The 16751-nt window shown below is 42.6% G+C and overlaps 1 protein-coding gene across 1 annotated transcript in view; it reads right to left on the bottom strand.

The window, feature by feature from the left end:
* The window catches only part of lmnb1 (lamin B1), a 91570-nt gene extending 88861 nt beyond the window's left edge, over positions 1-2709 (bottom strand). Inside the window, exon 1 of the mRNA XM_088392723.1 lies at positions 2148-2709. The gene's annotated coding sequence lies outside the window, so the exon portion shown is untranslated. The remainder of the gene's footprint in view (positions 1-2147) is intronic.
* Between the last annotated feature and the right edge of the window lie 14042 nt (positions 2710-16751).

Raw genomic sequence — 16751 nt, forward strand, 5'->3', positions numbered from 1 at the left:
CAACATTAACTCAGAACCACAATATACAAAACATGTTCATCCATCCATCTTCTATATCGCTTGTCCCCATGGGGTCGTGGAAGTCCTGGAGCCTATCCCAGCAGTCGGGCAGTAGGCGACGGACACCATGAACCGGTTGCCAGCCAATCGCAGGGCACACAGAGACGAACAACCATTCGCACTCACAGCTTGGGACAATTTGGAGTGTTCAATCGACCTACCAAGCATGTTTTTGGGATGTGTGAGGAAACCGGAGTGCCCGGAGAAAACCTACGCAGGCACGGGGAGAGCATGCAAACTCAACTTTTTTTTTAATCAAAATGAGGCAGCATGACAGAAACTATACCCACGGCTGCAGGCGGTATCAGCTCTTCTGTAATGGTGTAGGGTTTTTTGCACTGAGCAATTTGGTAAGCTACTTATATGATGCTAACAGTGCTCGCTGATTGACTGAAGTAGGGTTCACAAAGCGGGATGATCGTTAGCAATATCCAGCCCGTTTTCGCTGAAAAAAATCAAGAATCTTATCTGTGTGATTGGGTTACAATGTCTTTAAGTGCCGCCCTAATATTTTTGTAGTGTGACCAGATTTGAGTTTCTGAAAAAGAGGACACCTTTTTTTGGAGGTCACATTTGGGGTTTTTTTTGCGTATCAATTGTCATATGTTATGACACAAATGATATGTTGTCAGTATAGCAATTGCATTTATTGGCCCGAATAACATAAAACATAAATATATTTACACTGTCAAATCCGTACTTATCGACCGTAAGTGACCCGACCCTCCGTTTAAAGGGTTAAACTTCCCTTCGACCCCGTTGCTGTAACGCAGCCCTCACAGGGAGACGAGAGTTTCCAGGTCGGGGCGGGGAGGGGAAAGATTCGTGCAAGTCTAACCGCCTCTAAGATATCAATTCGGACAGAATTAATTTATTCTTTTTAGGACGCCAATCCCTTTAAAGTCACTCTGAAACCGGTGCAGAGTAACCACTTGAGACCCGGAATCAAGAAGGCCGTGCCCTTTTTACCAGCGGCTCCTTCCCCTTTTTTGATTTGAAGCATTTGTTATCGCTCGGATAAATGTATCTGTCTTTGGTAAAACCTCCAAGTCCATGGTCCTCGGTCGGAAAAGGGCGGAATGTCCTCTCCAGATTGGGGATGACATCCTGCCCCAAGTGGAGGAGTTCAAGTATCTTGGGGTCTTGTTACGAGTGAGGGGAGGATGGCGTGCGAGCTCGACAGGCGGATCGGTGCAGCGTCGGCAGTAATGCGGACACTGTACCGGTCCATCGTGGTGAAGAGAGAGCTGAACCAAAAGGCAAGGCTCTCAATTTACCGGTCGATTTACGCTCCGACCCTCACCTATGGTCATGAGCTATGGGCCGTGACCGAAAGAACGAGATCCCGGATACAAGTGGCCGAAATGAGTTTCCTCCGCAGGGTGTCCGGGCTCTCCCTTAGAGATAGGGTGAGAAGCTCGGACATCCGGGAGAGACTCAGAGTAGAGTCGCTACTCCTCCACGTTGAGAGGAGCCAGATGAGGTGGCTCGTGCATCTCATCAGGATGCCTCCTGGACGCCTCCATGGGGAGGTGTCCCGGGCATGTCCCACCGGTAGGAGACCCACCGGTAGGAGACCCCGGGGACGACCCAGGACGCGCTGGAGAGACTATGTCTCTCAGCTGGCCTGGGAACGCCTTGGGATCTCCTGGGATGAGTTGGATGAAGTGGGGTGGGAGAGTGAAGTCTGGGAGTCCCTCCTAAAGCTGCTGCCCCCGCGACCCGACCCCGGATAAGCGGAAGAAGATGGATGGATGGATGGATGGATGGATGGATGGATGGATGGATGGATGGATGGATGGATGGATGGATGGATGGCACTCGCCCTAGCTGAGCTCAAGATAACTACTTCGAACCAGATCTGACAATTCCTGGTGTCAACGATAAAAGCTGTCTCCACTTTAAATAGAATTGAATCGATTTAAAGAATGACTATGATAGGGAAATAAAGAAATTTTAAAGTTCTAATTACTGCATATAAAACCATGCTCAACATAGTTAATACGAAATAACCGAATTAAGGATTAAGAAGAAATTCAATGAATAAGCAAGAAAAAGAATTACAAGTCGAAAAAAACAACACTCACCCATCGCAGAACAAAAGAGGAGACAAAAGGTCTAAAATCCTATTTGGTTGAACAAGTCCAGTGATCGACTCGCCTTTGTTCCAAAATCCGAATTCTGTTCAAAAAAGAGGAAAGGTCTGGCCATGAGGAGATTAGCCAAGGCCGTAACATTGGCGTCTTCCCCTTTCTGCCCGAAGCGGCTGTCTCCTCTGACTTCCTCGAAGCTTAAAATTTGACAAAGTCCAATTCGAAGTTTAAAATTTGACCAAGTCCAATTCGAAGACTCTGGAAATTCATCTTAGTAGATTTTGGTCCAATCTCAAAAAGAGTGAAAAATCCATCTTCGTTTAAATGGCGTTCTTTACTTCCGGGCAGGCAGTGCCAACATACTGGCGAGAGAGAGCAAGTTTCCTGTCCGGAACCAAGCTTTTAAAGGCTCCTGGCATTACCTCATCGACATTACCTCACCGGCACGTGAGGTGGCCTTTCTGGAAGTTTCTGGAAGTTTCGAGAATGTTCCTTAGCTGATTCCTGTCTAGGTCAGCTGGAAACCACTGGTTGTCCTGGCAACCTTGTTTAAAGCAGTAACCATTGCGCATGAGTGTACTCCGCTACCGGATGCAGCTGTTTCCTGTTTTGCTCGTTCTTTCACTATTAGCCATTGACGTCTCCTCTCAACTTAATACATTCAAGTATGGATGGAACACCAATGTTAAATACACGTTGGAGAAAACATTGCAACATTAATAACATATATCTTGTCTAGTAAAGATCAATCTTAACACATAATCATACTTAACCATAATAATGGGTTCTTCTAACTTTAACATACATATTGATATTGCTCAAGCTGTTACATCTTAAAATTATGGCATAGCAAACTCATATTCCAAAATTGTGCTTTGCTACGTGTTTGAACAGGTCGTGTCCTCCCAATTGCTAACAATTTAATTTATTAGATTTGTTAGTTTCCATCAGGTCACCCCTATGTCAAGCTTTAACACCATCTCCTGGTGAAATTTTGGAACTACTACATGTTTTGGGATAGCCAATGTGCCTGGGCCGAATTCGATACCCAATTTTACACCATCCTGTACCACCATGTTACTTGACATCCCCCTCCTCGAATTTTGGGACAGGCAACAGGCCTTGCCCTCCACCACAGTCGTGAGCCACATTGGCATCTTGTCCTCACAGTCACAAAAATGTCCACAACTTCCCCAGTCGAGGAATCAGGGAGACAACGATGCTCACAGATGCTCACACGGTGTTTCGTCGTCCCTGTTCCAATAAAAAGAGTCACGTCGCCTAGGGACACAGCCCCGTGTGGCTCTTCTCAGCAGGTCCAGGGCCTGACCGGCCACTTTTCCGTTCGGTGTTCTTTGTATGATAACCGCACCTTAACCCTAACCCAAACACACCAAGGCGGGGACAGCTAAATTGTGATCTGGTTCTTTTGATTACGTCTTAGCTCGAATCGGGTCAGCTGGCAATGGTTTCAACCGCTCACCCTCTGGATTATTTTCTTCTAGCATCTTGATCACGCTCACGATTACTATTGGCGTCGGCTCTTCTCACAGCTTCCAGCCCTTCATGTCTTGACAAAGAGTCCCCAAGCACACCTCTTGCGCCATCGACTCGCATGGGTCCAGCAACATACTGGCCCCCATGAAACAGTGCTTGAAAGTCAATCCATTGGTTCGCTGTTCTCTGCGACCTGTGCTGTACCTGTTACACAGTTCACGCAAGGCAGCACGAATTGCATTTTCGGAAATCTAGAGCTCCAGCTTCAACTACTTCCGTGTAGGCAAGGGGCCCCTGTGGCCTAGGGCTAACTGTACGGCCGACACCACTTTCTTCACGGACACATCCGGGACCACTTTCCGCGAGGGGTCTTGTTCCATTTCTCAACTCCTACAACTATAATTCTCCTTTCTCTGACATATCGATGAACCTTTATTCTTAACCCTCGTAGGGCCCATCCGGTCTTCCTTTCACAACCCCGTAGCCATGTTCTTCCCAAATGGCCAGAACATTTTTGAGGGCTTCCTCACCATAACGGCTGTCGGTTATGACTGTCACGCTTCCTGCGTCTCTGTTCACAACGTCCAACAGTCTTTCCAGCACTGTAGGAGCGACTTCTCCTGCCTGTGCATCGCCGGGCGTTCTTCCTCGATGTTGGTAACTCCTCTTATTGATGAAGCCCCAATGGGCTTTCTGGTCTCCATCCTTTCTTGATCCGTCTCTTTTCACGGTGTCCTTTTCTGCGGGCCTGTCTGCAACTCGATTCCTTTTGACATCTCATCAGTCTTGTGTGTGTGTGTGTGTGTGTGTGTGCGCTGGACACATGCATATAGCTTCTTTTTGTGGCAATCGGACTGCCTCCACAACTTTTTTTGCTAGCAAATCTTCTTCAGTCACTTTCCAATAACCTCCTGATTGTTTACAGCAAAAATGTTTGAAATTCTGAAGAGAAAAAAAAACTTCAAAAATGTTCAGCTTCCTCTAAGTCAGCTGGCCTCAGATGTATCACTCAAGGCTGTCGACAGTTCCCTTTTTCGAGACAGCTGTTTCCTGTTTTTCCTCTCTCAAAGATTCTGATAACCCACTCACTTCCCCAAAAAGAAAAAAGGATCAACAAAACAACTGCCAATATTAATCAAAATTCTTGTTGTCTCAACTTTATATAACTAAATCTCTCTTATTTTCCTGTGCAAATACTTGTATAGTCTTGACACAGCCAATCAACTAGTTCTCCTGACTTTAAGATTGAAATGTCTTTATTTCATAATTTTGCTTCATCCAATGTCAGACAAAATGCTCTCTGTCTCTAAATAAAATAAAAAAACTTCTATAAGGGCTAGAGTCTAACTACTCGGGCAAACTACGGTCCGCGGGCCACATCCGGCCCAAGGGGCCGTTTAATCCGGCCCGCCAAACCTGAATAAATTGTATTATTGAACTCTTTTTTGGGTCATTTTCCCTGCAATTAGTATGTTTCCCCAATAGATGGGGAAGCGCCCACCCGCGCATTTACTCCCGGAAGCTGTGTCAGAAAGCTCGGTGCACACTCACAAGTGCGTGTACGTACTAAGTAGTACGTACCCGGCGCACTCCGCGCTCTATTTCCATCAGTGCCGAATTTCGACTGTGGACTGTGACGTCAGCATTCTCGTAATTCGCGCGCTGAGCTTTCAGATACAGTTTTACGTTAATGCCACCCACAAACCTTCCCCTGGAATCCTTCCACGAAAATGAGTGGCCCAAGGAAAAGAAAGGTGAACACTGAGTGCCGAGTGTTTAAAAAAAAAGATAGGACAATTTGGCTCGACCTACGTATGTGAGCAGACGATCAGCCACATGAACGTCAACAAAGTCCGTCACAGCTCTACGTTAACGGACCGACACCTCGGCTCTATCCTAAGAATTACCACAACAAATTTTACTCCAGACCATGATGCACTAGCAAAAAAGAGAGACCAACAAAACTATTGATTTCTTTATTTCTTTCACTGATTCTTCAAGATGATGTACCGTATTTTCCGGACTATAAGTCGCTCCGGAGTATAAGTCGCACCAGCTATAAAATGCCCCAAAAAGTGAAAAAAAAACATATATAAGTCGCTCTGGAGTATAAGTCGCATTTTGGGGGGCAATTTATTCAACAAAATCCCACACCAAAAACAGTCATGAACGAGCAACAACAGGCTAAACGATAGCAACAACAGGCTAAACGATAGGTATGCTAACGTGACAAACACAAACAAAGAGCTGAGAACGGGCCTGATGTAACGTATAGAGTGATTAAGGACAACTATTACATGAATAACATGTTTATAAAATCATCAGTGTCACTCCAATTCATTAAATCCATCGATCATTCGATACGATAGCAACAGACTAAACCAGGTATGGGCAAACTACGGCCCGCGGGCCACATCCGGCCCACGGGACCATTTAATCCGGCCCGCCAACCCTAAATAAATTGTATTATTTTTTTTATTTTTTTTCGGTCATTTTGCCTGCAATGACTGCGTTTCTCCAGTAGATGGGGAACCACCCCCCATTGCATTTACTACCGGAAGCCGTGTCAGAAAGCTCAGTGCACACTCACAAGTGCGTGTACGTACTCAGTAGTACGGAAATGGCGCACTCGCGCTCTATTTGTATCAGTGCCGAATTTAGAGCGTGGGCTGTGACGACAGCATTCTTGTAATTTGCGCGCCGAGCTTTCGGATACAGTTTTATGCTAAAGCCACCCACAAACCTTCCCCTGGAATCCTTCCATTAAAATGAGCCGCCCAAGGAAAAGCAAGGTGGACACTGAGTGCCGAGTGTTTAAAAAGAGTGGCCAATTTGGCTCGACGTACGCGACGTGACGTTCAGCCACATGAACATCAACATCAACCCGTCACAGATCTAGGTAAACGGACCAACACCTCGGATCTCTCCTAAGAATTGCCACAACAAATTTTACTCCAGACTATAACACACTAGCAAAAAAAGGGAGACCAACAACACTGTTCCCACTGAAAATGAAGGGGAGGCTTTCAAGTTTGTTGTAAAAAAATGCATTTTTAATATGATCTGTACATATAGCAGGGATTGAAACTAGCGACAATTCTCATTTTCAAACAATGCAGGATGCTCAAGGACATTGATGCACCACCTGTTTGTGACTAATCTTAACCTGTAAAGTTCTTAAGGCTTACTTTAAGGAAGTGTTTCCCGTTTCCTGACCTCTGTTACCAGGTGTTTGTGAGTTAAAACTCTGCTCTGATTTTCAGATACCCCTCACCGTGTTGCCGTTTTGATGACTTTTTTTGGATGTATACTTTCACCGATTCTTCAAGATGATGTATTTGGTCAGAATGTTTGCCGTTTGGTGTGATCTCATAAGATAAACATCTTTCATTAATCTGACCTGCAGGCACTAAAGTTATGGAGACTGTTATTCATAATAACAGTGTCGTATTTTATGAGAATCACTGATAGCAGTTTTTTAGGGATGTTTTTTTTTTTAATGCTGTTAATAAATGCATTTGTTTTCAAAAAACTTTTTTTGAATATCCATGCTTTACTACCTACTAAAGGCCAAAGCCATTTATGCAATGACCTTTACAGGTCGTTTATATTACTTCACACAAACACTACATTCATCTGCTCCTGGTTCGGCCTCCCGGTCAAAATTTAGAACCCAATTCGGCCCGCAAGTCAAAAAGTTTGCCCACCCCTGGGCTAAACGATAGGTATGCTAACGTGACAAGCACAAATGAGGAGCTGAGAACGGGCCTGACGTAACATATAGAGTGATTAAGGACAACTATTACATGAATAACATGTTTATAAAACCATCGGTGTCACTCCAATTCATTAAATCCATCGATCATTCGATACGATAGCAACAGGCTAAACGATAGGTTTGCTAACGTGTCACTCCAATTCATTAAATCCATCGATCCTTCTTTGTCAACAATGGCTGTGCGCGGCTGAGGGCGCTTGCACTTCAAAATATTCCACAGGCTCATATAACGATAGATAAACTATATTTCAAATAACTATAATATAAGCAATAATATTATCAAACCATCCGTGCACTTTAAATCCATTAAATCCATCGATCAAATTCCTCGTCCTTTGTCAACATCGCCGCGCGTGCGCCCTGACGTCAGCCTCGTCTTTATTCCACAGATCTAGTATATAACTATATTGTAGCGTTAACAAAGTACAAGGATAGACGTGCGTTTGGTAAACGGCTCTTTATTAAACAAAACAAACTTCCAAGCGTGTGGCGGCGTGGACTTCCAGACACGAGAGCTCCATGGCATAAGACCGGGCGTGCGTAATGGCCATGTCCGAGCCCCATGCACCGTTCGCGGACAGCCACTCGGCCGAGCGCTGGCCCCCGACTTAGTAGAGTAGGACTGGGCATGCGTAAAAGCCATAATAGTTTTTCAAACCTTCTACGTCACTCCAAATCCTTAATTCCTTCAAACTCTTTGTCCTTGTTGTCACTTAGAAATGATCACCGCTAATGATGCCGGTAGTCCTTACGTGGGTACGTTTGTCCTTTATGTAAACAACCGCCGCGCCGCGCCATGCCACTGACGTCACTTGAAATAGTAATCCATTGAGACATCACAGTTCTCCAAACTTTCTTTCTGTTGCTCGATTACTGTTTTCAGCTGCATATTTTACAACGTGAAGTTTGTAACTTGCAAAATATGAGTTTCGTAGTCACCAGATCTGAACCCCATTGAGCTGTTGTGGGAGCAGCTTGACCGTATGGTACGCAAGAAGTGCCCATCCAACCAATCCAACTTGTGGGAGCAGCTTCTGGAAGCGTGGGGTGCAATTTCTCCAGATTACCTCAACAAATTAACAGTTAGAATGCCAAAGGTCTGCAATGCCGTAATTGCTGCAAATGGAGGATTCTTTGACGAAAGCAAAGTTTGATGTAAAAAAAATCTTATTTCAAATACAAATCATTACTTCTAACCTTGTCAATGTCTTGACTCTATTTTCTATTCATTTCATAACATTTGGTGGTGAATAAGTGTGACTTTTCATGGAAAATACAAAATTGTTTGGGTGACCCCAAACTTTTTAACGGTAGTGTAAATGCATTTGTTTTCAAAAAGCTTATTTGAATATCCATTCTTTACTACCTACTAAAAGTATAAACCTTTTATGCAATGACCTTTCCATGTCATTTCTATTACTTCACACAAACACTACATCCATCTGCTCCTGGTTCGGCCCCCCGATCAAAATTTAGAACCAAATTCGGCCCGCCCGTCAAAACGTTTGCCCATCCCTGGGCTAGACCCTAAACCAGTGTGGACAAGTTTCTATCAACAACTAATCCCCCTCGTTTTTTTTTTCTTCCCGTTTTGCGGTGCAAACCACACAGCAAATTCTTTAGCGCACCATTATAGCCAATTTAGTCTTACAACACATAACACCTACAGACAACATACACACACATACACCCCATTGTACTTTGGGGCTGGGATGGCAGCTTCCTAGTTACTCGATGGCGCATGTCGACTCTACTCACACAAGAACACCAACCTGAGGACCCACGCCTCGCAGGTTGATGCTCTCAACGGCGGGATGCACCTCTTGCGTTGCAATGTCTTCACTGCAAGGATACTTCGATAAGAGTGTGCCATGGCAAACTGCAGCCCACAGGCTATCGTGGCCAACAGGCTCTGGCGGCTCACGGAGAGCCCCCAGCTGTTAATAGCCACGATCCACAAAAGCTATAGAAAGAATTGTTGTGACAAACCGTCGTCCTCATGGAGAGCAATTATAATCCACTGGTGAATATTTTCACCAACTGCAGTCATCAGAAAAACAAATAATCCCTCCGCATGAAGCTTAAAGATGGTCACTTCTTCATTGGCTCTGGTTTAGGCATAAAATCCAAGACTTCTGACGATGCCTCGCCGTCAAATCTGATGATCTTAACAGGGCGAACCTCGCACACGAACTCCCCAGATACAGACAGCACATAACGTGTCCCACCAGAGGGGCACCGACACTGGACCACTGCTACACCGTAATTAAGGATGCATACCACTCTGTGGCTCGTGCAGCTTTAGGACTCTCGGACCACTGTCTAGTTCATCTGATCCCGGCCTACAGACAGAAACTAAAAACTTCTAAGTCTGTGGTGAGGACTGTGAGGAAGTGGACAGTGGAGTCAAGGCAGGACCTCCAAGCCTGCTTTGACTGCACCGATTGGAGAGTTTTTGAAGCTGCAACTTCAGACCTGCATGAACTCATTGACACTGTCACATCATACATGAGTTTTTGTGAGGATCTGTGTGTGCAGACTAAGACCTTCTGCACGTACAACAACGACAAACCTTGGTTTACACCGAACCTCAGGAGGCTGCGCAAAGTCAAGGAGGAGGCCTACAGGAGCGGGGACCGTGACCTGTTCAAGCAGACCAGAAACACACTGAACCGAGAGGTCAGGAAAGCCAGGAGGTGTTACGGGGAGAGCCTGGAGAGACACCTCTCTGCCAATCCAGATCCCTCAACAGTGTGGAAAGGTCTGCAGAGCATCACGGGCTTCAAGAAACGAACCCCCCGTCCTGTGGAGAGCCCAAGGCTTGCTAACCAGCTAAACAGGTTCTACTGCAGGTTTGATCGGTCCTCCCACACAACGGGACCTCCTGCAGCACAATCTACATACTCACCTCCCCCCACAACTGCTCTGTCCTCACCTCCATCACCGTGGTCACCGACTCTCTCTCTTACAGAGGCCGCGCCCGCACTCCAGATCCGCGAGGACGAAGTGCGCCAGATGTTCCGGAGACAAAAGATCAGGAAGGCACCGGGCCCAGACGGCGTGTCACCTTCCTGCTTGAAAGTCTGCGCTGAGCAGCTGGCGCCCACCTTTGAACGGATCTTCAATCGTTCCCTGGAGCTGTGTGAGGTGCCCTCGTGCTTCAAGAGCTCCACCATCGTTCCAGTGGCCAAGAAGCCCGCCATCACAGGTTTGAATGACTATAGACCTGTCGCACTGATATCTGTGGTCATGAAATCTTTCGAGAGGTCAGTGCTGAACCACCTGAAGGATGTCACGGGCCCCCTGCTTGACCCCCTCCAGTTTGCCGACCGGGCAAACAGATCGGTGGATGATGCGGTCAACATGGGACTGCACTACATCCTGCAACACCTGGACACCCCAGGAACGTACGCCAGGATCCTGTTTGTGGACTTCAGCTCGGCGTTCAACACCATCGCTCCTGACATCCTCCAACAGAAGCTCATCCAGCTCGCGGTACCTGCCTCCACCTGTCAGTGGATCACCAATTTCCTGACCAACAGGAGACAGCGTGTGAGGCTGGGGAGCATCACATCTGACACCCGGACCACCAATACTGGAGCCCCTCAGGGGTGCGTCCTCTCCCCACTGCTCTTCTCTCTCTACACCAGGGGTATCAAACTCAAATTCACAGTGGGCCAAATTTTTAAATTGAACAAAGCCGCAGGCCAAGGTTGAACAAATGAACCTTTGAATATGGAATCAAACAAGTTTTGATTTTACAATGAATATTGAACAAGCAAGGCTTATATAACTTAAAAGTGCAGGCATGCAAAATCAAGTTGATAAGAACACTAATACTAATAATAACAATAATAGTAATAACTAGAAAATGCAATTTCTGGAGAAATTGCGTGTGAAGGCGAAGACTTTGAATCACTTCTTGGGGAATGATGCCGAATGATGTTGAAATGAGTTGAATTTCTTGAGAAATGTGGAAAATAGAAGTGTAATACTAAATTTTGGAGAATTTGGTTGAATTTCAAATTTGAAAGTTTGGAATTTTTGGTAAGTGGAAAGTTGTGGAATAGGTAGAAAAAAGATGAACAGTTGAAAGTTGGAATGGGTAGAATCGGTTGAAAAATGTAGAAATTAGAGTAGAAAAACGAAATTTAGAAAAATTTGGTTGAATTTCAAATTTGGAATTTTTGGCAAATGGGAAGTTGTGGAATAGGTTGGCAAAAGATGAACAGTTGAAAGTTGGAATGAGTTGAATAAGTTGAAAAATGTAGAAATTAGAGTAGAAGAACGAAAATTTGGAGAATTTGGTTGAATTTCAAATTTGGAATTTTTGATCAGTGGGAAGTTGTGGTAGGCAAAAGATGAACAGTTGAAAGTTGGAATGGGTAGAATTGGTTGAAAAATGTAGAAATTGGAGTAGAAAAATGAAATTTTGGAGAATTTGGTTGAATTCCAAATTTGGAATTTTTGGTAAGTGGGACGTTGTGGAATAGGGAGGCAAAAGATGAACAGTTGAAAGTTGGAATGGGTAGAATCGGTTGAAAAATGTAGAAATTAGAGTAGAAAAACGAAATTTAGAAAAATTTGGTTGAATTTCAAATTTGGAATTTTTGGCAAATGGGAAGTTGTGGAATAGGTTGGCAAAAGATGAACAGTTGAAAGTTGGAATGAGTGTAATCGGTTGAAAAATGTAGAAGTTAGAGGTGAAAAACGAAATTTCGTGAAATTTTGTCGGAATTTTTAACGTGAAAACGTGAAATTTTTGAATTTGGGAATTTTGGGAATGTCGAGAATCATTCCGAATGTGGTTTGAATGTGCTGAATGAGGTGAATTTAAAAGGGGAATGACGTAAATGTGAAATGTCGAATCTGCCATTGAGAATGAATGGGGAAAAATTTGTCGTAAATTCGCGAATTTTGCGAAATCGGAAAATTTTCGGAACGAGAAAAATGGAAGCGCTCATCTCGTGAATATTTGGAATACGTCAAAAGTAGAACGGAGTGCATCGGATGAAGAATGTGGAAGAAGAAGCGGGACAAAAAAGTGTGGAGAATAAAATATAATAATAACTAGAAAATGCAATTTCTGGAGAAATTGCGTGTGAAGGCGAATACTTTGAATCACTTCTTGGGGAATGATGCCGAATGATGTTGAAATTAGTTGAATTTCTTGAGAAATGTGGAAAATAGAAGTGTAATACAGAATTTTGGTAAATCTGGTTGAATTTCAAATTTGAAAGTTTGGAATTCTTGGTAAGTGGGAGATTGTGGAATAGGTAGGCAAAAGATGAACAGTTGAAAGTTGGAACGGGTTGAAACGGTTAAATAATGTAGAAGTTAGAGCAAATCTTGAATCCCCATAGAGAATGAGTGGGAATTAAAAGAAAAACAATTGCGCCAAAATTTTTTGAAATTTGGAACAAAACGATAAAAAACGGCTTCAGGAGGTTCACTTTTGGGGTTAAAATGTTGAAACGGGTTCAATCGGACAATAAATGCAAAAGTTAGCGCCTAATGTAGCTATTTAGGGCAGTTAATGTTGAAATAAGGTCACTTCCGGTTTGATTTGGGTCACTTCCGGTCTATTTGGGTCACTTCCGGTTTGATAAGAGGCACTTCCGGTCTAGCTGAGGTCACTTCCGGTTTATTTGGGGTCACTTCCGGTTTAAAAAGGTCACTTCCGGTTTAAAAAGGTCACTTCCGGTTTGATTTGGGGTCACTTCCGGTTTACTTGAGGTCACTTCCGGTTCATTTGGGGTCACTTCCGGTTTGATTTGGGTCACTTCCGGTCTATTTGGGTCACTTCCGGTTTGATAAGAGGCACTTCTGGTCTAGCTGAGGTCACTTCCGGTTTATTTGGGGTCACTTCCGGTTTAAAAAGGTCACTTCCGGTTTAAAAATGTCACTTCCGGTTTGATTTTGGGTCACTTCCGGTTTACCTGGGGTCACTTCCGGTTCATTTGGGGTCACTTCCGGTTTGATTTGGGTCACTTCCGGTTTGATTTGGGGTCACTTCCGGTTTACCTGAGGTCACTTCCTGTTTACCTAAGGTCACTTCCGGTTCGAATTGGGGCACTTCCGGTTCATTCTAGGTTCATTGGGAGCACTTCAGGGTCAATCCAAGATGGCCGCCACACTGGAAGTGGGGGTCAAGGGTTCAATTGTGTAAGCATAGTGGAAGTGGGGGTGAAGGGGTGAATATGGTAAGGATGAAGTGACCAAAGCGAATAAAGTTGGAATGGGTTGAATCGGTTGAAAAATGTAGAATTTAGAGTGAAAAAACGAAATTTTGTAGAATTTGGTGTGAATTTCAAAATAAAATTTTGGGAAATTTTGGTAAGTGGGAAGGTGTGGAATAGGTAGGCAAAAGATGAACAGTTGAAAGTTGGAATGGGTTGAATCGGTCAAAGAATGTAGAAATTAGAGGTGAAAAACCAAATTTTGTGAAATTTTGTCGAAATTTTTAACGTGAAAACGTGAAATTTTTGAATTTGGGAATTTTGGGAATGTCGAGAATCATTCCGAATGTGGTTTGAATGTGCTGAATGAGGTGAATTTAAAAGGGGAATGACGTAAATGTGAAATGTCGAATCTGCCATTGAGAATGAATGGGGAAAAATTTGTCGTAAATTCGCGAATTTTGCGAAATCGGAAACTTTTCGGAACGAGAAAAATGGAAGCGCTCATCTCGTGAATATTTGGAATACGTCAAAAGTGGAACGGAGTGAATCGGATGAATTATGTGGAAGAAGAAGCGGGACAAAAAAGTGTGGAGAATAAAATATAATAATAACTAGAAAATGCAATTTCTGGAGAAATTGCGTGTGAAGGCGAAGACTTTGAATCACTTCTTGGGGAATGATGCTGAATGATGTTGAAATGAGTTGAATTTCTTGACAAATGTGGAAAATAGAAGTGTAATACTAAATTTTGAAGAATTTGGTTGAATTTCAAATTTGAAAGTTTGGAATTTTTGGTAAGTGGAAAGTTGTGGAATAGGTAGAAAAAAGATGAACAGTTGAAAGTTGGAATGGGTAGAATCGGTTGAAAAATGTAGAAATTAGAGTAGAAAAACGAAATTTAGAAAAATTAGGTTGAATTTCAAATTTGGAATTTTTGGCAAATGGGAAGTTGTGGAATAGGTTGGCAAAAGATGAACAGTTGAAAGTTGGAATGAGTTGAATAAGTTGAAAAATGTAGAAATTAGAGTAGAAAAACGAAAATTTGGAGAATTTGGTTGAATTTCAAATTTGGAATTTTTGATCAGTGGGAAGTTGTGGAATAGGTAGGCAAAAGATGAACAGTTGAAAGTTGGAATGGGTAGAATTGGTTGAAAAATGTAGAAATTAGAGTAGAAAAACGAAATTTAGAAAAATTTGGTTGAATTTCAAATTTGGAATTTTTGGTAAACGGGAAGTTGTGGAATAGGTAGGCAAAAGATGAACAGTTGAAAGTTGGAATGGGTTGAATCGGTTGAACAATGTAGAAATTAGAGTAGAAAATGAAATTTTGGAGAATTTGGTTGAATTTCAAATTTGGAATTTTTGGTAAGTGGGACGTTGTGGAATAGGTAGGCAAAAGATGAACAGTTGAAAGTTGGAATGGGTAGAATCGGTTGAAAAATGTAGAAATTAGAGTAGAAAAACGAAATTTTGAAAAATTTGGTTGAATTTCAAATTTGGAATTTTTGGTAAACGGGAAGTTGTGGAATAGGTAGGCAAAAGATGAACAGTTGAAAGTTGGAATGGGTTGAATCAGTTGAACAATGTAGAAATTAGAGTAGAAAAATGAAATTTTGGAGAATTTGGTTGAATTTCAAATTTGGAATTTTTGGTAAGTGGGACGTTGTGGTAGGCAAAAGATGAACACTTGAAAGTTGGAATGAGTAGAATCGGTTGAAAAATGTAGAAATTAGAGTAGAAAAACGAAATTACGAAAAATTTGGTTGAATTTCAAATTTGGAATTTTTGGCAAATGGGAAGTTGTGGAATAGGTTGGCAAAAGATGAACAGTTGAAAGTTGGAATGAGTTGAATCGGTTGAAAAATGTAGAAGTTAGAGTAGAAAAACGAAATTTTGGAGAATTTGGTTGAATTTCAAATTTGAAAATTTTGAATATTTGGTATGTGAGAAGTTGTGGAATAGGCAGGCAAAAGATGAACAGTTGAAAGTTGGAATGGGTTGAATCGGTTGAAAAATGTAGAAATTAGAGTAGAAAAACGAAATTACGAAGAATTTGGTTGAATTTCAAATTTGAAAATTTGGAATTTTTTTGTAAGTGGGAAGTTGTGGAATAGGTAGGCAAAAGATGAACAGTTGGAAGTTGGAATGGGTTGAATCGGTCGAAAAATGTAGAAATTAGAGGTGAAAAACGAAATTTCGTGAAATTTTGTCGGAATTTTTAACGTGAAAACGTGAAATTTTTGAATTTGGGAATTTTGGGAATGTCGAGAATCATTCCGAATGTGGTTTGAATGTGCTGAATGAGGTGAATTTAAAAGGGGAATGACGTAAATGTGAAATGTCGAATCTGCCATTGAGAATGAATGGGGAAAAATTTGTCGTAAATTCGCGAATTTTGCGAAATCGGAAAATTTTCGGAACGAGAAAAATGGAAGCGCTCATCTCGTGAATATTTGGAATACGTCAAAAGTGGAACGGAGTGAATCGGATGAAGAATGTGGAAGAAGAAGCGGGACAAAAAAGTGTGGAGAATAAAATATAATAACTAGAAAATGCAATTTCTGGAGAAATTGCGTGTGAAGGCGAATACTTTGAATCACTTCTTGGGGAATGATGCCGAATGATGTTGAAATTAGTTGAATTTCTTGAGAAATGTGGAAAATAGAAGTGTAATACAAAATTTTAGTGAATTTGGTTGAATTTCAAATTTGAAAGTTTGGAATTTTTGGTAAGTGGGAGATTTTGGAATAGGTAGGCAAAAGATGAACAGTTGAAAGTTGGAACGGGTTGAAACGGTTAAATAATGTAGAAGTTAGAGCAAATCTTGAATCCCCATAGAGAATGAGTGGGAATTAAAAGAAAAAACAATTGCGCCAAAATTTTTTGAAATTTGGAACAAAACGATAAAAAACGGCTTCAGGAGGTTCACTTTTGGGGTTAAAATGTTGAAACGGGTTCAATCGGACAATAAATGCAAAAGTTAGCGCCTAATGTAGCTATTTAGGGCAGTTAATGTTGAAATAAGGTCACTTCCGGTTTGATTTGGGTCACTTCCGGTCTATTTGGGTCACTTCCGGTTTGATAAGAGGCACTTCCGGTCTAGCTGAGGTCACTTCCGGTTTATTTGGGGTCACTTCCGGT

This window comes from Syngnathus floridae, chromosome 12, assembly GCF_059516105.1.
Source record: "Syngnathus floridae isolate MCC-2025c chromosome 12, RoL_Sflo_1.0, whole genome shotgun sequence".
NCBI lineage: Eukaryota > Metazoa > Chordata > Actinopteri > Syngnathiformes > Syngnathidae > Syngnathus > Syngnathus floridae.